Here is a 27,329-nt window from a genome sequence, read left to right on the forward strand (position 1 = left end):
GAAAGAACCATCATACCAAAATGCATCTTTCCTCCTCTTTTGTAGTATATAAAATGGCAATGTAATTTCTTTGGAGTAAGAATTAAAAATACTATTAAAAAATTAAAATACTATTTAGAAAGTTAAATCTAAACTATTACTAGGAAATGTTATCTATTATATAATTATCCACTCAAAAATAACTTAATTACATAATTTAGAGAATTTTTACAAGATTTAATTAACTGCAGTCACTTCCTAAGCTTTGAAATTCTGGGACTCTGAGGAATTATACAGTCATTCACAATATAACAACAGGTTGAAGTTGGGCATGGTGACACATGACTAATCTCAGCACTCAGGAGGCTGAGGCAGAAGCATCGCCGTGAGTTCAAGGCCAGACTGGACTACATAGTGAGTCCAGGTCATCCTAAATTACATAGTGAGATCCTGTCTCAAAAACAAACAAACAAGCAAAAAAAAACAATGTTTTGGTCAGCAACTGCCAGTTTATACCACAGTGGTCCTGTAACTTTATCATCATAACTTTGTAGCATAATGCATTACTCACATGTTTGTGGTGATGCTGTTATAAACAGATCTATGGTGCTATCAGTAGTAAAAACATATAGCACATATAATTAACCTAAAATGCATAATATTTGATAATGATGATAAGTGACTGTTAGTGGCTTATTTATTATACTTACAACATTACAGAGTATACTCTATCTACTTATTTTTGTAGAAGTTCATTATTAAACAGTATGCCATGTTATCATCATATACAAGTAACTTCATATTTTTTGTTTCCTAAATCTTCTGATTTCATCAGGAGGTCACATAGCATAATTGACACCTAGGTTTGAATGATAACTCCTGTTTATGTAAGTATTCCTGATATTTTTACCTTGAAGTCAGCTGATCATTGACTGAATTCATCAAAACTATGAGTAAGATAAAACCTGATCTCCATTAAGTTGTGCGTATTGGGTATTGTATCCTAACAAGCAAAATAATTGTTATTGAAAAATGTGGAATTTTTGTGATTTTACCTAACCCACGTGGCTGAGAAGCTTTTTGGAACTCACCAGCAGGAGGTTTTTTTAGCTTAATAGATGATTCTGATCAGAGCTCAGAGGACCAGACTGTTGGTAGAAACATGGATAGTATAGGCCAGGCTTAGGAATTTTCAGCTAGGAACAAGGACTCCACTATCAGCTTGGCTGCAGCTTGTGTGTGTTCTAAGACTCTGTGGGAGTTTGTGATTAAAAGCAGTAGTCTAACTGATTCAGCAGAGGAAACTTAAGGGTCCAAAGGTAGCATAACATTCAGGCTGTGGCATGAACATGCCGGCTGCTTTATCCAAATTTAAAATGATGGTTAAAGACAAAAAGCAAAGTAGAAAAATTTGAAAATACTACATTTTGGCCCAGGATGAACTATGTGCTATAAAATTGAGCCAAAGGAGATGTGATTGACGAAGAAATTAATGCCATTAAGTACAAACCAATTATTTTGTACAGGATTAAAAAGAAATATGCCTTAAGGATACCTCAGAAATCATCAAGACTCCATCAGAGGCTCACAGATGCAAATTACAAACTTTTCATTTGAGAAGGGGGTTCTCTGGGACTCTAACTCAATAAGGGACTCCTAGAGAATTGGTTCCCATGGACTCACATCACTGTGCTCAGCCTCTAAGCACTCAGAGGCACTGCAGCCATGTCTAAGAGGATCTGGCTATCGTTGTCCCTAATAGCAGGTCTTGGAACTGTTCATGTGATACTGGTTTTACTGGTACACGTAATGCAAGAGTTGTAGAGTGAGGGAGGCTTCCACCCAGATTTCAGAGAAATACCTAGAAAGCTATATACAAGGAGCCACAGAGAAAATAGTGCATGAAGTTGTTGGACTGTACAGTGGAGATCCTGAGAAGTTGGTGTCTCAGTTACTTTTTTTCTCATTGCTGAGACAAAATACCTGACACCCAAAATGAAGGAAGGAAAGGTTTATTTTGCTTACAGTTTTTGGAGGTTTCAGTCCATACTCAGCTGGCTCCAAGGCAAGATGGCGTGGCTGATGAGCAGCTGTTCACTGAGGCTGCAAGTGACAAGATTTAAAAGGACAAAAAAGGGCACACCTCCCTAATATTGTATGTCAGCTAACTAGCCCTGGGTGGGTACAGCACACACATGACCAATCCCAGTGCTACATAATGAATCAATCACAAACACTCGATTCAATTGCCTCCATGACCGCCTGAAGCTTTGGGGGAACATTTAAATACAAATCATAACAGTTGGAGATACCAGGAATATGGACAATCTGCTGAAGAAAATTGTAGGACCTAATGTAGCCAGACTAAGAACAACCAGTAAGGCCATAAAAGTGGAATCATCTAACCTATTTAGAACCCAGATGTCACCACAGTGTACCCTGGACACTTCACTTGGGACTACAATATGTAATATTTGCCCCTCTGAGTTTCAGTTTTACTTTGGCCTAATTCTTTACTATTCCTCACTTTTGGAATGGGAATGTTTATTCTGTTCCATCATACCCTTGTAAAATATATCTTGGTTTTGATTTTTCCAGAGGTTCACAGCTAAAAGTTTGCCTCAAATCTCAGGAGACAGTTTGACTTATATTCTTGAAAAATGACAGAACTGTTGAGACTTTGGGGAAGAAACAGTCGTATTTCAATTGTATTCAGGAGAGCTATACCATGTTAGGTGGAATCATGTTAGGTGATTGTATCATGTTAGGTTATAATCTTGTGTTTATTTGCAGATAAAGTAGACTTACAAGAGGCATTTGAATGTCAAGTAACAAAGTGTGAAATATGATGATAAAGTGGAGTAAAAATTTTACTGGGTTTAGGATCTACTTGAGAAATTATTAGAGCAAATCTCTAAGGTGTGTCTGGGTGAAAGCCATAGGGGCAACACCTTGGGTTCTGTGTCTTAACCCTTTCCCCCTACTTCTCTGATGCTACTCCTTGTTCTGCTTCCAGGTAACCATGACCCACGGACTAAAAGCCTTTGCTCTGCCAGAGCTTTCGGCCCTGATGAGCCTGCTTTATGGCCCACCAACCATGGACTGAATCTCTGGAAACTATGGGCCAAGTTAAACATGTCTTTCTTTAAATTGTAGGTTTGGGTATCATGTCTTGGAAATGGGAAAGTGACTAACACACTCCGTGATGTTCATATTATGATGAAATTACCAAGCCATTCATTTTCAGAACATACACTGATTGTTAAACTTCATATCATTTTATTTTTAGAAAAATCTGGCAGGATTCAATGTATCCAGCTGGAAATTTCCAGGAGGCTTTGAATTGAGGACTGTGTGTATTATGACTATCTGCAAATAAAGGATAAAGGCTAATGAAAGAAGAATAAAAAGGTTTTGAAAATAGTTTCCCTGACTTTGTGCTTTTGCCTAGAGTTAACGATACTTGTGAATTACACATTGTACATGGTGAAAAGAAAACTCACCATTCTCTATGGTTTTCTTCATTTTTGTTCCAAAGATTTTAGAATTGTACACATAGAGGAAAAAGAACCAATTTCATTCCCCCTTATTTCTCATTCTTTATATCCTTTCCCTTTTCTCTATCCCAATAACTTACTCTTTTCTTCTAGTTCCAAAATACACTTGCCAAACATACACGCTTTTTTTGTAACTTTGCCTCTCTTAGTCCACACTTTAGTCTAGGATAGATTTAAATTTGCTGTAGGAAAATCAGGCAGTACTACTATCTGAATCCACTTATTTTTAAACCTACTGTCTAACTCCCTAAGCTGAAGAAATAGTAACACACAGTGCAAAAATCCCTACAAAATGTTATCTAGTATCGTTGTCCTCTTATTCTAAACCTTGTCTCTTATCTTCCCATTATTTTCCTTCCTTGCTGACAACCCTAAATAATTACAAAGAAAAACATTTCTAAAACATTTTGGATGATAAAGCTAATAATTTAACAGAGACAACCAGGAATATTTTCAATCAAACACTGTCAATGCCTTTCTCTCCTCTTCCAGCCAACAGAGGCAATCCAGTTCTGGAATTTAAACCCAGTCTCATATTGGATCCGATATTATATATTCTCTCTCTACATGCTGGGAATGGCCAGTCATTGCTAATTTTCTGTGCTAGCTCCTTATGTAGAGGATGGGAGGGCTCTCAGAGTGAGACATCCAAATTCCTTACCTTAACTAATGCTGACCTTTGGCATTTCCGCAGTTTCTCTGGAGACCAACATGTGAGGTAATGATCAGATGGAAACAGAAATAAAAGGCAAATACAACGCATTCTACTAAAGGCTCACTGTCTGTGTCAATATTTTCCTTAATGGACAAATCCAAGGTGAGTGTCTGAGATGATTTTTCTCTTTGGTATTGTTGCATTATTTGTATTTTATCAAGCTTCATACAAGCGTACCCATGAGAAGTCCTTCACAAGAAAGATTTCACTATGAGTAGCAGTCATTTAAGGAACTGAAATACTTACACCATGAAAAATATTTAATAATTCAATTAATGGGTAATAAGGTAAAGTATGAATGAAAGAAATCACAATGCATCAAACAATGAGCTTTAAGACAGCTGTTTTCATCAGTTTTCTTTCTTATCAACGCTCATTGCAAATTCAAAGTGGAGAAACAAAGAAATGTGCAATAACCTTCACCAATTTAAGGGGTCCCTAATAGTGAAGAAAAATCCCTGAAGACAAGATGCCTGCTTTTCCTGTCTCCAAATGTCCACTACAAAGAGATTAACTTCACAGAAACTCCATTGTTCTGTTGGTTTTCATTTTTTGATTTGGTCTTTTTGAGACAGGATCTGGGTATGCAGTGCAGGCTGGCCTTGAGCTCACTTTGTAGCCCAGGTTAGTTCCAAACTTGCAACAATCCTCGTGCCTCAGTCTCCTAAGTGTTGCGATTACAGGCATGTGCCACCACAACCAGCAACATGTTGGGTTTGTTGTTGTTGTTTTGTTTTGTTTTGTACCCGGGATCAAACTCACAACCTCACACTTGCCAGTCAGGTGCTTGTGCCGCTAAGCTGTATCCCCAGCCTTGTTCTTTTTATTTAACTTCCAAGTCTTGGAATGATTATCTGACTTTTCTCTCTGGCAGGATGAGCCCTACTAGGAGATTCTACTGTCCAGCACGGATTACCTCCATATCATCTCACCTTTCAACCACTGCCTCCCTGATCTCTGTCTCTGCTATTTCTCAGGCAACACACAACACCACCCACAGTGATCCTATTAACAGGAAGTAAGCAGCTTCTATTCCTTTTACAGATGTCTCAGAGAATTTCCACCTCTCTTAGTTTAAAAAAATTAGTGGTTCTTTCAATAGTTTACAAAGTTCTTCAACATTAAGCTCCCTTCCCTATTACACACTAGTTAACTTCTCCTATCCAGTAATGCACCGTGCTCCCGCCGCTCCAGCTATGCTTACCTCTCTGCTGCTCCACGGAGATGCCAGCCACATGCCTAGCATGATGTGTTTTCCCTAAATATCCCTGCAGCTTAAAATGCTCTCTTCCAAAATGTGTATGTGAGTCATTTCCTCTCTCAAAAAGATAAAAACAAAGAAAGAAGAAAAGAAAGAAATAAAAAAGGTTTTCTTATAAAACTTTATTTTTCTTACAAAAATTGATGATTACAGATTATAGATTTTTCCATCAGGTGAAACTTCTTAAACTCTTGTAAAGATGTGTTTTTGTACATCTATTTTTTTTTTTTTTTTACATTTTAAAGCAGCATTCAGCAAGGTATGTATTTACACCAGTGGATGTGTGCTTATGTTACTGAAATGACAAAGTTCTCTGGATTATCTAAAAAGTATAGACAAATTAGATAGTGCCATTTAAAAGCTCATTTTCCACAATTTCTTGGAATTATATAATGTTTGTGCATGAACACTACATTTTCTAATCTTCCCAATGCAGGGGTAAAACCGTATAAACATGTCATATGACAGTTTTGAATTTATAGTAGATCCAAATTTCACCAAAATTGAAAAATTTTAAGGAAAATCTACGGCCACATTTATGATGAAGATGACCACAATATTTCATTCTTACTTCTTGTGTACAGCAAATTTTGAAATCTTTGAAAAACTCTTGTTTGAAGAAAGAGGTTCCTTATTGTTTCCTAGCTAGGGATGATAACATTTTGAAAAATCTGACAAAAACCATTTTGGAAAGTATCATTTCCGTGGAAAAGTAACAGCCTCCTTCCAACAGTCAATTTAAGAATTAGTCAAATGTCAATTAATCCAAATAGCTGAAAATAAAATGTTAGAATGAACTACTCCTGCTGAATATAGGAAATATTAAATAAATGCCAAGGATGGCCTCTTTGGGGCATCACTTTGGCCATTTTGTGGGTAAGAACACGACAGACACAAGGGAGGTATAAGTACATGTCCCTTTCTGCAAAAGAAGCTCAAAGCCTACATATTTTTGGGTCCCTAGATTTTGTTTTCAGGACAGACAACTGTCAGGGTCCATCAGCTGCACACGTTTCTGTCAAACAGAATGTCTACTGAAGAATGAAAACACATGAGCACGGTTGCTACAACACCAGACACACACTTGCACACCTGCACACACCACCACCACCAGCCCCTGTGCTCTGCTTACTAACGAGATGCAACTTGCTAGCTGGCCCGTTACTTTCTTTTTCTCCTAAGAGAATTAGAACAGTTGGCTTTTGTGTAGCTCAAGTTGTCTTTGCCAAATCTCAAAACCATTCCTTAAATCCACACTGAACACTTCTCTCTGCATCTCCTCAACCACAACTCTGGGCTTCTAATTTTCACACCTTGATTCCCCCCACCACCACCACCACCAATTTTAATTGACATTGTCTATTGTAATTTTTTAAAATAATGCTTCAAATAGTAACGTCATACTTCAGAATTTAAGAGTCATCTAGTTCCTCCTATGGTGATTCTTTGCTCTTCATATTTTTAATTTTAAAAGCTTACACTAAAATCAATAAATTCTGAAAATCATGTTCATCTCTTTTCTACAGCCAGTCACATTTTAACTTTCCTTATTTCTTTTCTGGGTTTTAAGTTTCTTTTAAGAAGTCCATATATGGACTTCTCATCTTCATTGTCACTAAAGCCTAATTAAATTACTATTATTGCCTGGTATGTAGGGAGCATTGCATCAAATTCACCTAGGATTAAGGCCAGGGCATTCTCGGGACTGACTTGCATGTGCCCTTAGAAGGTGAAATGTACTTTGGTCTGCTCCCTGCAGAGCAAAAAATTTCAAATGCTTTGATCTCAGGATCCTTTCACAATCCTTCATCTTCTTTTCTTTTATGAAAACCTGAAATATATTTTCATAACCAAATAAAAAGAGAATGACAATAGTTATTACACCGTGTATTGTTATCTTCCAAGTAATTACTCAGTACAAGACAACAACCAAAATGATTCTTGACCATTCTTGGCCCCACAGGGAGGAGATCCCACCTGGAAACCATACCATTTTCATTGTTTTGGGGGAGGGTTGGGTTTTTATTTTCTTTTGTTTTGATTAATGCTAACTCTGATGGCATGAGCAGGTATTTAAAAGATAGCAAGACATGTTATGGAAGCCAGTAGGTATTTATTACCGGCTAGTTTTGATGTTTATTACATTCATTGTTTTGTTCTTGCTGTTTCTACTGTATCCTGGCCTGTTCAATTTTTAATATGTTCGTAAGTAGTACCTGCAGGTATTTTGAGGACAACAAAGGTATTGTGGCAACTATTGTTGATTTCATAAGTCCTATGTCACTTATTCTGATTTATTTTGTTTGATTTTATTCTGTTATTTTCCATGGTTTTTCCTCTTTAAAATTAAAAAAAGACTCTTACAAAAATACTAAACAGATAATAACACAAACTTTCAATGCAATAAAACTTTTGGTGAAAATGAATCAAATTAGTGTATACATTGAAATAGTTTTAAACAGTGGAATATATAATTTGGGAAGATAATGGAACTTCTCTCTACTTCCTATTTATTTTCCATATAATATATATATATGGTGTTTCTCATGTAAGAGAAACCACATGATATGTGAGCTTCAGTGTCTAACTTATCTCACTCAACATTATATTCACAAGATGTTTTCATTTACTTACAAATCCCTCATGTTTCTTTCTGCAATGTTGTACTCCTTTGTGTATACCACACATTCCTTATCTGTTAATGAAACTATATGCTGTTTCCAAAATCTAGGTATTATAAATTGTGCTGCTATAAACATGGGCACGCATGTATCCCTAAATATGATGATTTTAACTCTTTTGGAAGATACCTAGGAGGGGGTATCAAAAATTTCTACTTTTATTTTTTGAAGACCCTCTACACTTATTTCTATAGTGTTGTGTTGATTTGCATTCCTATCAAAAATCTAGTAAAGTTCCTTTTTTCTCCTCCCACATCCTTGCCTGCATTGTTATTTTTAGATTTTTTTTTTTTTACAATCGCCATTATCTATGGGGTAAAATGGTATTTCAGTGTAGTTTAAATTTGCATTTCTCTGATGGCCAAATAGTTTATACCATTCTGTACATTGTCTCTTCACTCTATTGTGTTTTCTCAGCTGTGCAGAAGGTTTTTAATTTGATATCATCTCAATTGTTGATTCTTGGTATTATTTCTCAGACCGTGGTTTTCTGTTTAGAAAGTTCTTTCTTATGGCTAATTCTTCAAGAGTTGTACCCATTTTATCTTTGACCAGATTAAGTATTTCTGGTTTAATATTTAGATCTTTGATCACATTCTTAAATATTACAATTTCAAAGAACTTTCTCTAAGTTGGTCATCACTGTCAGTATTTCTTATATTAGAAATTAAAACCCAGAAATCTCATGAATATTAACTAATAATTTAAGGTAACAATAAATCCATCAGTTGTTAACATAAGTAATGTATTTAAAGGAAACAACTATATTTTCTAAATAAAATAAAGAGAAGATGGACTTTGTTCTATATACGGGCAGACTGTGCTAATGTCAGGTTAATGTCACATGATGCTGATTCCACAAAACTCAACTGCCTTCTCCCGAGAGAATGGAAATGACAAGTAACATTAAAAACTACATTTGACTTTGAGAACTTCCTGCAAGAAACTTGAGAATCCTGTAGGGCTCCCAAACCCTTCTTTGAGAACTGCTGCTTAAAATCATGTGACTCTTTTGTGACTAGGAAGTATAGGCTACATGGAGTGAACAATAGTAGTCCAGACAACAGGAACAGAATGGCCTACCGTACCCACCTGGAAAAAGACCAGGTAAAATCAGGGATGCAGGCATTAACAGGAAGTAATCGTACTGCTTTTCTGTTTTGCTTTTTTCTCCTCTTGGGATAAGTTACAAATGTGATTGTAGGATTTATTTGGCATAAAAGCACACTGAGTATCATGATATGGTAGAATACTGCTTTAGTCATTTTTTGTTGCTAATAACACAGTACATATCACAGCCTGGGCAAATTTTAAGAAGAGTTCCATTTTGGCTCATGAGTCTCAAGATTCAAGAGTCCACATCTGGTGTTAGCCTTCTTTTTGCAAAATACCAAGGTGGTTGGATCTCCTCTGATTTTTCTCCTGCTTTTTGTAAAACCACAAGTATTCAATCATAGAGAGCTCACCCTAAGGATCTTATCCAATTCTAATCACCTCTCAACAGCACTAGTTCTGAAAGCCAAAGCAGATTAAGTTTACAATCTCTTCAAATCTGACAATGAAGATCAAATTTCAACACCAGAGCCTTGAGACACACTCAAACCATGTCCACACCGTAGCAAATACTCTAAGAAGTTTCAGCCTGCTCTTTCTTCCAGTCATTCTCTGTATTTCCTTGGGGAATGATCAGCACCTTTCCCAGAAAAAGCTATCCTGTCTGGAAACGCTCATCGCACGCCACATCGGTGCATGTGTGTGGCTTTTGGATATGACCCTTCTTTCTCAGCTCCAACATAATTATCTCCTTTGATCCCACTTACATTGGGAGGAGATGGTTGTCCCCCACAATAAGCACAAAACAAAAAAGCAGCACCAAGTGAAAAACAAGCAAGACTTTCCTGTAAAGGCCTTTTTATAAATTTGCTTGCAGAGAAAAAAACCTCTAGTATGCCATGCTTTACTAAATTTTTATTCAATGAATTTCAGCTTCACATCAAAATTTTCCTCATGTTACCACATTATTTATGCTTCATTTTTTTCCTATGGAAACATTAAAAAAAAAACTTTAACTTTCAACAAGCATCAGATGTTTTTCTGGGAAGATGTGCCTTTCCCTCATTCTTTGGTCACTCTCTATTGGGCTTTTGATTTTTGAGAGGACAGTGCTGTTGAGAGGCAGAGAAAAAGGCCCAATACTAGAACAGTTCTGTTTTGGCTGAGTGGAGAGAATTCTGTTCCCATAGATACTTAAAATCTGTGAGAAATACAATGCATACCATACAGAATCCATTTGTTGGCCTTGCTTTTTTGTTTTTTAATTGCATATTTTAAAAATGCTTTTCTCCACTTAAACAATTGTCACATAGCTTTTTTTCCTGCCTCTGTGATAGTCATAGAATGAAGAATGAGCAGTAGTGGATAGTTTTGTTTGTTCATTTGTTTTTTATTGGAGCCATAGGCATATATGAAAGAGGGAGAAAGACAGAGAGATGGAAGAAAAAAAGATGATTTTTGTGGTCAGGATTAAGAAACTATGTCAAAAAACCAAGGGCACTAACCTTCCAAGGCCATGTTATGGTTTTAGCTAAGACAGGCCAATCTTTTGTTGAACAACCTAATATAATATGCAGATTTGGAGGCTTTATTTCTTTGTGCAAGTTGTTAGCCAGATCTAATCAGAAGAGCTAGTCATAGAATGCCAGGGGCATTCTGAAAAACAAAATACTGAATTAACACCATTTTCAACAGGCAAAAACGCTTTTCTATTCCCTTTCCAGAACTTTTAGACATTAGCTTCAACTGCTGTGCTGTCAGGGGACCCACTCTGCTGCTCATGTCCTCCATCCTCTGTCTCCCTGCCCTTCCCAATCCAGTTCCTTCCCTCTGGTCCCTCTATTCACCCAGCTCCCAGTCACCAGTGAGTGCTTCATGGAAGCAAGCATTATATCCTAAATAACTTTTCAAATAGTCACCTCCTAGAATTATTCATCAAGAAAGCGGAATTTATTTATTTATTTAGGTACTGGGGATCAAACTCATGACCTTGAGCTTGACAAGCAGGCACTTGCGCCACTGAGCTAAACCCTTGGCCCTGAAAGTGGAATTTTTCAAAACCTATACTGGCCTGCACTAAAATAATAAAACAGTCAAATATGCATTTATGGTTGTGTTAAACCAGATTGATGGAGACAAAGCTTGCATTATATCTGACTGCAAAAAACAATCTTTAAGTTTTCTTCCCTACGCTATGAACCTTTTTTAAATATGAAAGCACTTGACTTACCAATTTATCTTCCTTACCTCAACAGTTAGGTGTTTAGACATACCCGTCTTGAAAATGGCCCTTTTACAGTCATTTCGATGAATGACAGTAAACAAATCTTTCTTATTATCCTCCTTCATTTCCATTCACCACTATGTTCATTCCAAACACTGGAGCATTTCAACAAGTATCTTGTGAAAATAATTGCTAAGGGTAAGACACTAGCAGTTTCAAGTTAGCAAAATAAAGTTTGAAAATGGGAAGTAATACATAAAAGAGAGAGCTTGTCTTCCGGAATTTTGTGTTTTCTCTTCACAATATTTGCATTGTGTTCAGAGGTTTTGCAAAAATAGAAACCAGAATATTTTGATTAATAAAACAAAATATAAGAGATGACAGAGCTTGCCAGAGGAAAACTAAATATATGAAACATTCAAAATCTGTGGCAAAACACCCAAATATTGATGTATCCTCAATATTCTCAGCACGTCCAGATTCTGAATGAACATTTTATTTTCTTGTCAGTGATTCAGAATTTCCACTGCTCCTGTTGAGCAACGAGGGAAAATCATGCCAACTGGGAGAAAGCTTTATTTTAAGGTTGAAGGCATGAAATAAGCACTATGAAGACAATTGTACACCTGTTTTCAAGAGTAAAAAGGCATCTCAAATCTGTTTTGCTTTTGAAAATTTGGCCAAGGAGTGTATTTCAAAGGCCCAATAGCCCATAACATTATTCCCAGGGCTCTGTGCTCTCTGCCTAATTGGGCTTCTACACATTTGCATAAGCATGATACTTCATGATTAATGTATCAGACCCAGCGTGGAGCCCACTATCGATTTGTCTGGGGAGGCTTTCCCCCCACTGAAAACAATCATTGCACGTAAAATACAGTTCATCATATTTGCAGGTATGACTGCCTTGTGGAATAGCAGACTACATAAATGCCACGACAGAGCCTTTACAGAGCTGCAAACCCCTTCTGGGTAAGAAAGAAGTTTTATTTTAGGTGCCTGCAACACTGCTGCCTGGGGATCACCACCGATGCCAGAAAACAGTTTATTTACAAAATGTAAAGGCAGGTCATAGTTTTTTTGTATTTGGTCCAGACACTGAATAAAACAAGGAGATCATTAAAATAATCGCCTTATGATTATTTCTGGATCGCAAAACAAGCAATAGCTTTCCCCTGTGCCACCCTCACACTTCACACACCGAAGGACAGTGGCGAGGACCTTCGCAGCCAGGATTCCACAGAAGTGGGGATTCCACAGGATTCCACAGGATTCCACAGAGGTGTAGCAAAACACAGAGTTTTGAACTTCAACAACAGAATCAATTCTGCCTGAGAATGGACTGCCACACACTTAAGGAGTGCACTCTCTCCAAATACCTCTGCTTGTACCTTCTCTGCTGGTTGCATTGCTTAGTTAGGCAGGAACCCATTCCCCTTAGGAGAAAGTGGGAACGCACCAGCAGATCTCCCCATGGACGTGAACACAAAAGACCTCTGGAGAAATTTCTGCTAAAAGAATCTGAGATAACTTTTAATTATACAAAATAACTACATGGTTCTAGGATAAAGTTAAACTCTTTGAATCGCTGCAATGTTAACAACTTTTTCTTCTCTCACCTTCTCCATCCCACAGCAAGTCCAAAGCGAGCTCACAAACGAGGTGTGTATTCTTCCTAATGTTTTATTTAATACATACCTGAGTGTGTTCATGTAAGCTTTCTGTAATTTCTTTTCCTACTTCAGTATGGTTTATTTCCCTTAACAGTCCATTTACACATGTTCTCTTTAAATATTCTGCCACCATACAGGACTTGTGGTTGTTGCTATTTGTTTCTTTTCTCAATCATGAGCAACAGTACATTTTAGATTGTTGGTATCTTAAGGGCAGAGAAATTCCTTGGTATTACACAGAGAATGTGATGCTAAATGTTCAGTATATGTTTGTTAAATGAACAAATAAAATATTCTGGGAAAATCTCAGATGCAGAATTTTTTATGGAATGTGTACATTTACATTTATAGAGAAATTGCCTATTTACCTACAAAAAAGTTTTTGCCATGTTGCAAAGTACAATAATTACTTTATATTGCCAACAAGATTATGAGCTGCCTTAATTTTTCCCAAAATGGTTGAAAAGAAAGCATGTTTCATTGATTTAAATTCCATTTTATTTATTTTGAAAGATGTTAAGGACATTCTTAACATTATAGCTTATTTCTATTCCTTTTCCTTTGACTATTTGCTTATGTCTTTTGGGCACTTTCCTACTGCATTGCTTGTTAATCTCTCTTATATTTATTTCAATGTGATTTTCTTTATAATTAGACATCCATCCTTTCATTTGACATATGTTACATAAATATTATTTTCAGGATAATATTTGGATTTCGACCTTATCAAACTATTTATCCATTCATCCAACTAGTTTTCGTAACAGAAAATTTCTATACAACACTAGATCATATATTTTTCTTTCATGATTTCTGAGATTTACATTTACTCCCAGAAAAATTTTCTCCACACAAAATTTTGTGCACATTTAATATTTCTAATTTTCATTTGTACATCACATTTGTTACCAGTTTGGAATTTTTTGGTACAATGAGAGAAGGAAAGAGACGGCTTTATTTAAACTTTTGTCATGTGAACAGCTAATAGTCCTATATGCATGTTTCAAAAGCCTGGAAATGTCATCTGTATCATATAACAGATTATCTTAGGTACTTGGGTCTGTTTCAGAATTCCTGCCCTGTTCCAATGTCAGCAGCTCTATTCCTGTATCGGTGCCATACTGTTTTAAGTATGATGACATTCATGGTACCTTTTATATTTGGATACCACCAGCCCACCTAGTTTGCTTTTCTTTTTTCCTCTTATTCTCTCAAGTTCATACTTTAGATTTTTAAAATGAGAAATAAGATGAACTTTGCCACCACTTTGATGGGAAAGTATTTTGCAGATTAAGTGATAAAAACTAATATCTTTGCAACATTGAGCCATCTAATGAAAAAGTATGAGAGCTATTTTCACATTATCAGTTATTTTTAGCAGTGCTCACCAGTATTCTAACACTTGCTTTGTGTTGGTTCTGTACAATTTCGAAAGATTATTTTCAAGTTTTATTTCTCTCCCTGGTTTTGACTGAGAATGTTTTCTTGCATACCAGTTAATGCTCTTAAAATAAAAGCTAATTATTTTAGAAATTAATTTTGTAGCCAGTTGCTTTATTAAATATTCATATTGTTTCTAATAGCGTTTCAGCTGATCTTTTGACTGTATAAACACATTACCATAAAAAATAAATTTATCTCCCCCTTTGAAAAATTTACACCTGTTATTTCATTCCTTGTCTCTCTTTGATATATTAACTTGATAAATGATTTTGGGATGAGTCCCAGTTACTCATGATTTATTACTTTTAAAATTATTCATTAAATTGTTTTTATTGTAATATTTTATATTCACTTTACTTAGAAGTTTGCTATTGGTATAAAATTAATGAGACCAGTTTGTAGTTTTCCTTATACGCTGTCTTTGTCAGGTTTTGTGATTTATTTGAAGGAGATTTTCAAAAATATTTCAGAAAGTCACCTTCTGTATATCAGTCAAGCTTCAATCAGAACAAATAAATACCCATTGAGGGTAGTCCAAGAAGAGGGTGATGAGAGATAGGAAATTGGGTTCAAAATCTTTGAAAGGACAAAAGAGGAAAGTTACTTTCATACTCAGGTCAGAATAAGAAACAAATAACCGCGTACCCCAAGGACAGACCTCCATGTATTTCTGTGACCCCTATCATGTCTGGGGCCCTCACCACTGGGGTTCCTGAACAGATTCCTGTCCCAGCTGGTTCCACCACCTCTGCTGAAGTTCAGTGTGGCTTCAATCCTTCCTTCCCTCCCTCATGTTGCATGAGTGCCTCGAATTGGCAGAACTCCCAAGGTCCTGTTAACAAAGGCACTGCTGCCAGAGCTTCAAAATACAGAGAGCACAGACAGTCAGGAAGGGACCGGGTGCCTACAAACAATACCCGACATGCCCTTTCTTATTGTTTCTGCGATCATGTGGATAACATGGAAATTACTGTTTCTCTTAAAGGCTTGAGAAGTTAGCAGGGAAACCCTCTGGACTGGTGCTTTGTGGGAGATTTGGTATCCTTAATTGCCTTGGCAAACTTCTTTTTTATTTTTGCTGCTTCATTTAAGATTCAATGAATTATATTTTCTTAGGAAATTGTCCATTTCAGTGCGTTTTCATATTTATTTGCATAGAGTTGTACTTTATAATTTATTTATTTTTCTCTGCATCTGTGATTGTTTCCTTTTTCAAGATTTTTCATGTAGAAGGCAAAGTAATGCTCTGCTTATATTCATGCCCTAAACTCCAGAATTCGTATATCAACTTGCATGACAATGGAAATTTGCCCATGTGATGAAGACCATAGATAACCCTTGAGCGAAAGTGGTTTTCCTGTCAGATCATGAGAACTTAAGAGATTTTTTTTTTTCTAAGCAAAGCCAGAAAGACATGGCAGAAGGAATATGGGAGAAGGGAAGTTTGAGAATGATTTGGCACACTGTTGCTGATTTGAAGACAGAGAAGGTTGACATGGAAAGCAGGTAAGCACCGAGAGCTAAGGAAAGTGGCCCCTGTTACTGCAGCCACACGCTAATGCTTAAATTAGTGTGGAAGCTGAGGAACCTTGCAGATAAGAGCGATTCGGTGGACAGAAATTTAATTCCATTACTAGGAGACTTGGAAGAGACAAACCAGTGGAATTGTTCAGACTCCCCACACTCATGACCTTCAAAATTGTGAGATGAGCTGGGTGTGGACCTACATACCTAAAATCTTAGAACTCTGAGGGGCTGATGCAGGAGGACTGCAAGTGTGACCCAGCCTGAGCAACTTAGTGACTTGCGGAACTTCCTCAAGATAACATAACGTAAAAAAATTTTAAAAGGGCTTGGAAGTAGCTCAGTCCATTCACCCCAACACTGAAAAACAAAAAAGTGAGATAACACATGTGTTATTTTGAAATATGTGGTCCTCTTCTTTGCTTCTTGATTACCTTAGAAGATTTTCTCTAATCTATGGCTTTATTTTCGTTTTCTCAAAGATCCAACACTCATATTTATTCATTAATCTTGCCACTACTTTTCTAAAGTAAGAATTTCTGAGAAATCATTTCAAATTCTGCATTTCATACGAATAGAATTGTATTTTATCCACCCTGCCACAACTTGCTTGCCTCCCTCACCCAATATTTTTTTCTGAGATTTACCAAATTCTTCAGTGGGTGCAATTTATTCTGTTGTACAGGTTTCTAGCATTCTCTGGAATGTTCCCTGAATGATAGTTGGGCTATCTCCAGTCTTTGCTTGTCTATTCTGCTCTCGCAAAATATATTTCTATGAATATGATTATACTATGGCCCACTCAGGTGCAAGATTTTCTCTAGAGTATATCAAAGAAGCGGAGTAGCTAGGACATTTTGCAAGTTAATGCAAAATATTTTCCAACACGATTATACTGATTCATATTCCCACCAGAAATTTCCAAGAATTCAGCTCCGTGTTTTTGCCAGTATATCTTTATGGTATCTATTTTCTCCACAGACTAACCATTTTCTTTTTATTTTTCATTAGTGTATGTGTATAATGCCTGATCATATTTCTTGCGTGGAGTTGGTACATGTACGTGATACATCTTAGTTCCTTTATTCCTGCCTTCTCTCTGCTCTTCCTCTCCCCTCCACCGATCTCTTGGTCCCTTTCCTTTTCTTTTTGTACATGTTCACAGTACATGTTTATGAGTTGGTACTTGCATGTGTTATACGTAATTCCTGTTTCCTTCCCCGTCTCTACCTCCCTTCATCTCTTTCCCCTTTGAGAAAGCTCATCTCCCTACTTCCTATTATCTCTCTTTTATTTTGTTCTTTATTTATAGTTTGGATTTCTCATACAAGATAATTCATACAATATTATAGCTTATGTATCTGATTTACTTCACTGAACATTGCGTTCTGCATCCATTTTCTTACAAATGATTTAAGTTTATCTTTCTTTATGGCAGAGTAGTACTCCGTGGTGTTTAAAAACATTTTCCTTGTCTGTTCATCTGCAGATGGACATATAAGCCAATTCCAAGATTTAACAATTATGAGTTATGCCACTACAAAGCGAGGCACATATGTATCACTGTAATAGGATGTCTTTAAATCTTTCAGAAAGATACCTAAAGAGAAAATAACTGGGTCAAAGAGAATTTCTACGTTTTGTTTGTTTGATTGTTTTGAGGAATCTCCCTACAGGTTTCTATAGTGATTACACTAGTTTACCTTCCCACATTGCCACTAACAATGAAAAAGAGTTCCTTCCTTCCTTCCTGCCTTCCTTCCTTCCTTCCTTCCTTCCTTCCTCTCTCCTCTCTCCCCTCTCCCTTCTCTCTCTCTCTCTCTCTCTCTCTCTCTCTCTCTCTTTCCTGGATGGGGATCAACTGTATGACCTCGTGCTTGCCAGGCAGGCACAAGTGCCACTGAACTCTATTCCCGGCCCCAAAGAAGACTTCTTTTTATCCCACAGCCTCACCAGCGCTGGTCACTATTTGATGTCATGATGGTGGCCATTTGTTCTGAGGTAAGGAGGAACCTCGGTGTATTTTAGTTTGCATTTCTCTCATGGTACATGGTGTTGAGGATCTCTTTGCATATTTGTTGCCCATATGTACTTCTGTGAAGTATATCTTCATTTCATTTGTCCATTTTTTGACTGGGTGTCTTATTATGGGTCTAGTTTTTTAAAGTCTTTATATATTTCAGATATGAGTCTTTTGTTTATGAAATCACTGGCAAAATTTATTTTCCATCCTATATGTTTTCTTTTCACTCTGTTGGTTGTTTCTTTTGCTATGCAGAAGCTTTTTAATTTGATATTATCCCACTGGTTGATGCATGAATATTTCCTGTGCAACTGGGCTATGATTTAAAGAGTTTTACCTATTTTGTCTTCCATCAAGTTAGTTGTTTCTGATTTGGCATTTAGTTTTTTTTTTTATTCATTTTGACTTTATTTTGGAACACTGTGAGAGAATTAGGTCTAGATTCAATCCTCTGCATGTGGATTGTCAGTTTTCCAAGTTCCATTTACTAGAGAAGCTCTCCTTCTTCCAGTGTGTGCTTGGTGTTTTTGTGAAAGATAAGAGTAATTGAATGTATGTGGGGCAGTTTCTGCAAGTTCTATTCTGTTCCATTTGCAGTAATTTTTGATAAATAAGCTCCTTATTCTGTATGTCGTATATATCCATTTATTGCCTCTAGCTTCTGCCCATTTATTTTAAGAACTCTTTCTTTACCTGAGATATTAAAATTATTTCCTGTTTTACTTTTAAATTTAATCATTTTTGTTACCCTACACTTAGGTTTTTTAATAAACTTGATATTCATTTTTGTGCCTATACATGTTAGAGTCTAATTTATTTACATGATTCATGTTTAACCATATATCCAAGTAGTAGGCATTGAGAAGTCCATTCTTCATTCACCTGTGTGCAATCTATCTGTATTATACATGAAATTTTATTAGGTTACATATTTGGAGCTTATATGCTTTATTAAACCTCTGTGTTTATTCATCCTCTAACTATATTATGTCTATGTAATTATTGTAGATATGTCTGACAAAGCAAGTCCCTTCATCTTGTTCTTTGGGAACATTTGGTTATTAGTCACCTGTTTTTCTTTAGTAATTTTAAAATTACCTTTTAAGATCCCATATATACTTGAATGTAAATGTGCATACATGTTCATACAAACTTGAGATTTGCTTCCCAAAACCTGGCATAAGCCATGCAGGTCCCAGGAGGAGAACAAGCCAAATTTGCCCTTCCTGTGAGTTGGTAGAAGCCATGCTGGGCCTGGGAGAAGTAACAAGAAAAACAAGAAGGTCTGGGGATTTAGCAGCATAAGCAGCTGCTTGGCAAGCACAAGGTTGTGCGTTTGAGTCCCATTACAAAAAATAAAAGAAAGAAAGAAAAGAAAAAGAAGGAGAAGGAGAACGAGACCAAAACCGAGACTGAGACCAAGGAAAAGAACAAGAACAAGAAGCCAGTTTGCCCTTGTTGGGACCCAGCCCAAGCCGTGGAAGGAGAAGCCAAACTCTCCCTTCCCATGAGTCAGCAGAAGCCATGTTAGGCCTGGGATGAGTAACAAGAAGAATGAGAAGCCCATTACCTCTCATGGGCCAACTGGCTCATGGGCCGGGAGATGTGAACAAGCCCACCCACCAGCCCCCAGTAAGCATCTGGCTGATTCAGATGACAGGCTGAGTTATAGCATGTGAGGTACCAAAACAGCTCAGTGCTTCTGTTGTTTGGTTGACTCTGCAGGCCTGAGGCTTGTGGCCTGGGCATCTATTGAGAGGATAACTGTGTGCAGTGTAGTGAATAAGGGGGATTACCTTCTGTTCAATTTCTGAAATCCAATATTATCCTCACTGCTTTGTTTTTTCTATTTTCATTTTTTAAATTCTATTTTCTGTTTTGATTGATTTCATTCTGTTTTGTTTTGTTGGATTTTGTTGTCTGATGATATGGACAACAATTTTGAAGCTATAAAGAGGCATTATGTTAGCCATTGTTGATTTCCTATGGTCCTGTTCTGAAGTTTTGTTTCACTTTCACTGTTTTGTTTTGATTGGCTTTGCTCTATTTTGTTTACTTTTATTCTCTTTGAAATGCACTTTCATTGTTTTGTTTTGTTTGGTTTTATTATGTCTGATGGTATGGACAGATAGTTTGAAGAAAACAAGACACATTATGGTGGCCATTGTTTATTTTGTTTGGAAGTCCTGTATCACTTTCATTGTTCTGTTCTCAATGGCTTTATTGTTTTGTTTTAATTAATTTTATTCTTTAAAATAAAAAAGTTTTTTTAAATGAGTTTTTTTAATGGAATAACACTGGCTCTGCATAAATGTGCTTTTCATCTTGGAAGGAGATTGTTTTTTTCCAAATGCAAAAGCAAGGATTAATTTTTTTAATTTGTTTTTTTCAGTGGTGAGAAATTATATAATCTCAAGGGTATTATTTGGTGTTCTTTGCCTACAGATCTTCGTAATACAAAGTAAGATATAGCAACTGTTTGGAAAGTTAGATTATCTGAGTACCCTTCATTACCTTTTCTTGGGAAGTAAGGTCTTTTTATATCCTTATATTATGAGGTAAATCCAAAAGCTATAAATGATGATGAACGCAATCAGATTTTGTCATTTCATGAGAATTTTCTATGACTCTGAATATATTCCATTTTAATTGTATTGTTCTACACTTTAGGAAATGTTTATTTGGGATGTGCATAATGTCTAATTTCTGGCATTCATACTTATTATAGACTTTTAGATTGTGTTGCTCTTTATTTTTTTACTGCTCCATGTTTTATTCGTTTCCCAAGAATTTCTTTAATGGCACTAATTGGACAATTGCCCAGTTTCTAATTAGTAAATTAACCCACTAATGCTGCTATTTTTATTCAAGTGATACAAAGATATTCACATTTAACTTATACTAGTTTCCAAATTGTTATCCCTTTTTCATCTTTACTTCTATGTATTCATTATTCAATTTAAATTTGATAGCTCCCAGTATTTCCTGTGCTATCTCATTTTTATTTCTATTAGCACATTTTCTTCTGGGATGGTCACTGTACCATAATCATTGCTGTATTTTTCTTTACACTCATAAGTCATTTCTTTCACTATGTTTTGCACTTGTTTCATTCAAAACTTTATTAGAACCTATAAAGTATGCTTTTTCAAAACCTCAAAATACATAGTTCTGTGCTCCAGGAATGACTTGAAACTGTATTTAACCAACAAAAAAATTCCTTTTACTTCCTCAGAGTAGTGATCAGAGGCTTGGGTTGTGCACCAGGTGTGTAACCTGAGGTATATCAGCTAGTTTTGAGAAAATATTTCCCGAAGTTTACAGACCTAGAGTGTTTATGGGAGTCCTGAAAGAGCTGCAGAACATTTCTTCTTTCCTTCTGAATAGAGTGTTAAACATGGGGATTCTGGAATTCCTGAAGCCATTTGCTACTCTCAGGAAGCCTGTACAAAGCAGAACTCAGTCTTTGATCGCACCATTGAGTCCCAGGATCAAATCGATCCAGAAGCTTAGTGGGTGCTATGACCTGGATGTCAAAGATCCCCCAAAGCCTCATGTGTTGGAAGCTTTGTGCCCAGATGGGGCGACTGGTGGGAGGTGGCAGAACATATAAGGCATCAATCTTAATAAGAAGTTAGGTCTCTGGCATATGTGCTTGAAGGAGTTTGGGGACCTGACCCTTTCCTCTCTTTGACATTTGGCCACATTGTAGACGACAACTTCACTTCTCCACTTGTTCTCTTCATGATATTCTCCATCACCATAGGCCTAAAAGCTACAGAGCCAAGAGACCATGGACTGAGATCTTTGTAATCACAGGCTAAAATAAACATTTTCTCCTATAAACTGATTTTTCTCAAGTGTTTTGTTACAGTAAGGGAAAGAACCAATTCAACTGATCTCTAGAATTTTCAGTTAATGAACCGGAAAATTATCTTTATAAAAACAAGTTTGAAGTAAAGTTTCTTATATTTATAACACATAGAGTTCAAACAGACATAACAATTATTTGGAAAGTTAGATAGATTATCTTTGTGCCCTTTGTTATTTTTTCCTAGAAAGGAAGGTCTTTTTATATCCATCTATTATTAGGTAAATTCCAAGGCTATAAATGATGATGCTTTGAGTCTTAACCTAATTTATACAGTCCTTTTCAAATCTTTAACCTCTTGTTTGTCTCAATGTGTGCCTACTTATTTTTAATTAAAACTATTACAAATTGCATGTGGAAATTTAGTTTCCAGATAAAATGGTTTGTCATTGTGTGTCGGTATATTATAGAGTTATGAAGTCAATTTTAAATAATTATCTATAGAAAGGAGGGGATTTATTAGTAAGCTCACAGCATCATAGGCAGAAGAGATTAATTATAGTGAGGCTGGCTGTGTGTGAGAGTTGAATGACCCAGTAGCTACCCAACCCAGAAATTTGGAAGCCATAGAACAAAAGGGATCAAGGATGCAACATCAACTGAAGGTCAAAGGCCTGGAAACTTACTATAGAGTCCTTGATGCATCTGTGTTGGAAAGCTGAGGCAACTGGAGACCAGTGACCAGAGACAATGGCGAAGGCTCAGGCATTTCCAAAACAAAGACACTTCCTTTCACTTTCCCTTTTTGTTCCATTTATAGGCCTGTTGCTTGGTACTGGGCACATTCAGGATGGACAACCCATCCATCATTCACAAACTTATCCAGCACTGTGCTTCACTCATCTGCTAGGTGGCCGTTACTCAAGGCAAAATGACATATCACAATTAATGATCACAAGCATCTTTTCCACACCTTACAGAAGTCCAGTACTGAGAGGTTTGAGATTTGGTTTTGGTAATCTTTAAAATATCCCTCTACAGATCCTGGCTAAGTGTCCTTTCTCTTTTGTCACCCATCAAGAGGTTTTGTTTAGTTTGTTTCTGTTTGCTTTGTTTGTTTTTGCTTTGTTAGGGGCTGCATACTTTGCTCATAGCTTCTAATGGTGTACCTAGAATTGCAGAGCAGACCATCATGCAGTTTTAGAAACAAAAGATCACCTGACTGTTTTGTCTGGGTCTTCAGGTGAGAAAACCGAAGCTCCAAAAGAGTAAGTGGCTTATGCCAGTGCACATAGCGGAGTTGGTACTAGAACCCAGGTGCATTTACTCCTGTATAGGCGCTGTTAGAGTGAGGCAAAGAACAGAGCAGAATCAAGAGAGGCAAATTTAAATTCACACCGTGTGCTTTGTAGCAGAAACATTTCAATTCCTTCTTCCAGTAAATAAGACCTATTGCTTTTTAACATATACCTCTACTGATACCACAATTGTCTCCTAGCATAAACTATGATTTCTCTCGTTATTAATTATAGATGCCATTTCTGAGCCCTGAGCCAGAAGTGATGAGTATGCTGAAAACCAAAACACTTTCTGAACCCCAAATGAAGAACTCTGAAAAAATTATGTATAAATCAACCTCCAACCTGTTTTCCTTAAGAAGAAATCTGTATATCTCATATTTTAAAGTCAGCATCGTAGGGTTATCAGCTAAATTTATTACCTAAACAGGACAATTTTTGAAAGCAGTAAAGAATGTTGTTAATAATTATTGCAGACAACAGGCATAAACTAATACTGGCCCAGGCTCCCTAGTGGCTAAATAAATTGTTTATGAATTATGTAAAGTCTTCTAATACTTCCTTAAGGAATCCAGTCACTTTTATGTGTAAAAAGAAGTATTCCATGATAAAGAATTCATCTTATAGAATTAACATACTTCATCTTTTAAAGCAATTTTAGAGTTACAGAAAAAAAATGAGCAGAAAGTAGAGTTCTCTTGTGCTTTCTGACTCCTCCCTTCCCAGTTTACCTTGTTAACATTTGGAACCAGTGTGGCTTTTGTCATTATTGATAAATCAGTATTTATACATCATTAATTCAAATTCAGACAACATTAATACTCATTCTTTGTGATATAAATCTGCAGGTTTTGATAAATGGATAATGACATATCATTATGGTATCATAATGGCTATGTACTTTCACTGCCCTAAAATTCCCTGACTCTCCGCCTATTTACACCTGCTTGGGCCCCAAACTCCTGGAAACCACTTATATTTTTACTGTGTCCAAAATTTTGCCTTTTCCAGAATGTCATAAATTGCATTTTTGCAGTAGGTAGCCTTCTCAAATTGACTGTTTTCCAATAGTTAGTTTTTAAAAATTTAAGTCCTTGGTGTTAAGTGGCATGACATCAAGATGTAGAAATAAAAGGTTACTTTAAATGAGAAAATAATATTTGAAGATTTCTGTGCAAACATTTAGGAAGTGAGAATTTTTAAAACAAAGCATTAAAGCAAGTTTCATAGAGAGAAAGGCATAAATATTACTTTTAAATTAAAATGCTTGTAAAAAACAGTAAGTGAAATAAATAGACTGGCTACAAATTAGAAAATATTTGTAATCTTTGTATATCTAAAAGTAGTGTCACTAACAATACATAACTGCTTCTGTTGATCAATTTAAAAAGACAAGAGCCCAATAGAAAAAAATGAACAAGCTTGTAGGAAAACACAGACGGAAATATAATGTTTCAATTAGGTATTAAAATATTCTCAGCCTCATTAATAAAGAAATGAAAGTTAAACAATGAAACTGCACATCATAGACATTAAGTTAACAAAAATACACATGCATGAGGCAATGGGTTCCATCTTTAGCATGCCTAAAAAAAGTGGGGAATAACTCGATAATACCTGGAAGTCTAATGACAGCATAAATCTGTCTTTTGGTGAGCAATTTGATATTTCTTTTTACTATTGATAACGTACACACTCCAAGAAGCAGCAATTACATTTCCTAGATAATGACTTTAAAAATCTCTTAAATTTATGTAAGAGTAGACATGTAGGAGATGCCCTCCATAGCAATATTTATAACAGAAAAAAGATGAAACACTCAAATTGCCCTCAGTTAGGCAAACACACTATAGCTTATTTATACAATGGAATTCTAAACAGGATTGTGAATGAATGAATTAAATCCTCAGTTCATGATATTAAATTGTGAAAATCAAATTACCAATTAAAATAAAGGATGCAATACCATACGCACACAATTTTTAAACTACCATACAATAGTATTTATTATAAAGGCTAAGGATCAAGGCATAATAATGTGTGTGAATAATATATTACAATTTCAGGAAAGTGTGGAGATGAGAAGAAGGTGTAGAATGAGACCAAGAGCCTTAGACCTATATATTACACCACATTAATTTATGTAGAGACGTGAAATGAATTTTTCAAAATAGCCGTGCATTTAAACTGATGGTTGAACAGTTAAGTTTATAGTTGCTTATCACATTGTTTTCTGTATTTTTGTTAGTTTGCTGTATACCATGTTTAAACACCAAAAGAGTTTTGAAAAGTCCATCTCCCCTTTTCCTCACATTTCCTATTAGAACTGCTAATTATGGAGAATGCTTGTTAGAAAATTTAATACAAAGGAGAGCAAAGAATATTATTTGGATAAAAGTAGTTATAGGACTTCAAGTAGTAGCTCTACAAGTTCTGGACATGAAGTGCTTCCTCTTGTTAGATAACGAATCATTTCATTCTGACAGGCCTTAATTCTTCATCTCTAAACGGGAGCTAGAATACCACTGTTGATTATCTTAGTGTCCACGTTAGAAATAGTGGAAGACTTGAACAAAAAATTGATAAGAAGTTGCAAACCCAAGTGAGTATTCTAGAATAGAGATGGGAAATCAGATTGAAAGTTTACAGTTGCAACAGAGTTTAAAGTGTCATTATAATATGGCTTGCTTTTGCATCATCCCATTACCATATAACAAAAGCCTGCATCCTTGAGGAATGATCAAAAAACAGCATCACTATGGATGCAGATGCTCTTAAGAGAGAAGTGCCATCTAGATCACAACAGACAGCTACATTTGATTACCAAACTAAAAATTAGGATAAGTTTGCTGATGCTATAGAAAAATTAAATCCACCTTCATATCCCAAAACTCACTTTTGGTTTTATATTGAAATTAGTGTGTTCATTGTCTTATTTATAGTTCTTCTCATTAAAGTCTGTCATACAGGATTGACCACTTGGAGCTGACTAGAGGTCATGCAGCCATAACTGATCCTGCTCCAGCTCCTTCAGGAAACAACAAAGGGGAAACTGTAGCAGACCACATTGATGGTTCTCCTTGAATACAGAGCGATTACCTCCACCTTGGCTAAACTTAGCCCTATCTCCATAATAGCTGCTTCAGCTATTTCCTTTTCCCTTCCATTGGCTCTAAGCAATATAAATAGGGCTAGCTGAGGTACCTATGTGTAATCTTTGAAGCCAAGCAAATGCCTTGTTTCCTGGCCTCAGTGGCTCCCTTCAAATGGCTGGGCCCAGCAAAGACAGAGCCAGTGCTCCAGGACTGTCAACTGGGTTTGAACCTCAAGACAAGAGGCTATGACTTCCCAGGGCACAAATGTTTACACATTACAAACTGAAGCAACAGCCTCCTAAAACATGAATGCTACCTCACGTTATGTTATGCAGATTGGTCTTTCTGCATACCTTTCTCTCTGCATATTGCAGAGGTGATTTCTTGCCTCTGAGCTAGCTCAGATCACATTATTTATATAATTCCTGCCATTGTCACAGTCACTCACCCTTAACCACTCCCTTTTCTCGAATTAATAAAATCTGGGTTAGGCCCTGGGTAATGGCTTTTGTTCCATGCACCTTTGTCTGGACGGGACTCACTACTGTTTGGTTGTGCTTAACTGTAAATATGTCTTAGTGTATTTATTCTTGCCATGGGCTATGATGTAGGTGGTAGATTAAAATTAATTTGCCAAGATTCCAATAATGTTTCCATGTGATTACAAATGTAAACTTTCCAGACTACAAGGACAGGAAAAGGGCCTCTGTAAGAAATGCTGAGGAAGCCCAGTGTAGGAGAACTTTCATTGTCGCCTGGGGTCCAGCACATGGTTTCCTGCTGGGACCAGCAAGTGGGTCCTAGGCAAGGAATCCTGCCCCAGGAATCCCGCCCCGGTCTGGGGAAACCCTCTTCGTTGCCTGGGGATCTGCCTGTGGTTTTCTGCTGGGCCCAGCCTGTCTGGCCTAGGCATGGCTTGGGGGAACTCTCTCCCTCACTTGGAACAATACTTGAAGCTCGAAAAAATAGGAAAATGACAAAATGAAAGACCA

Source organism: Cavia porcellus, unplaced genomic scaffold (genome assembly GCF_034190915.1).
Source record: "Cavia porcellus strain 051 isolate PalLab524CR breed Dunkin Hartley unplaced genomic scaffold, mCavPor4.1 scaffold_1, whole genome shotgun sequence".
Taxonomy (NCBI): Eukaryota; Metazoa; Chordata; class Mammalia; order Rodentia; family Caviidae; genus Cavia; species Cavia porcellus.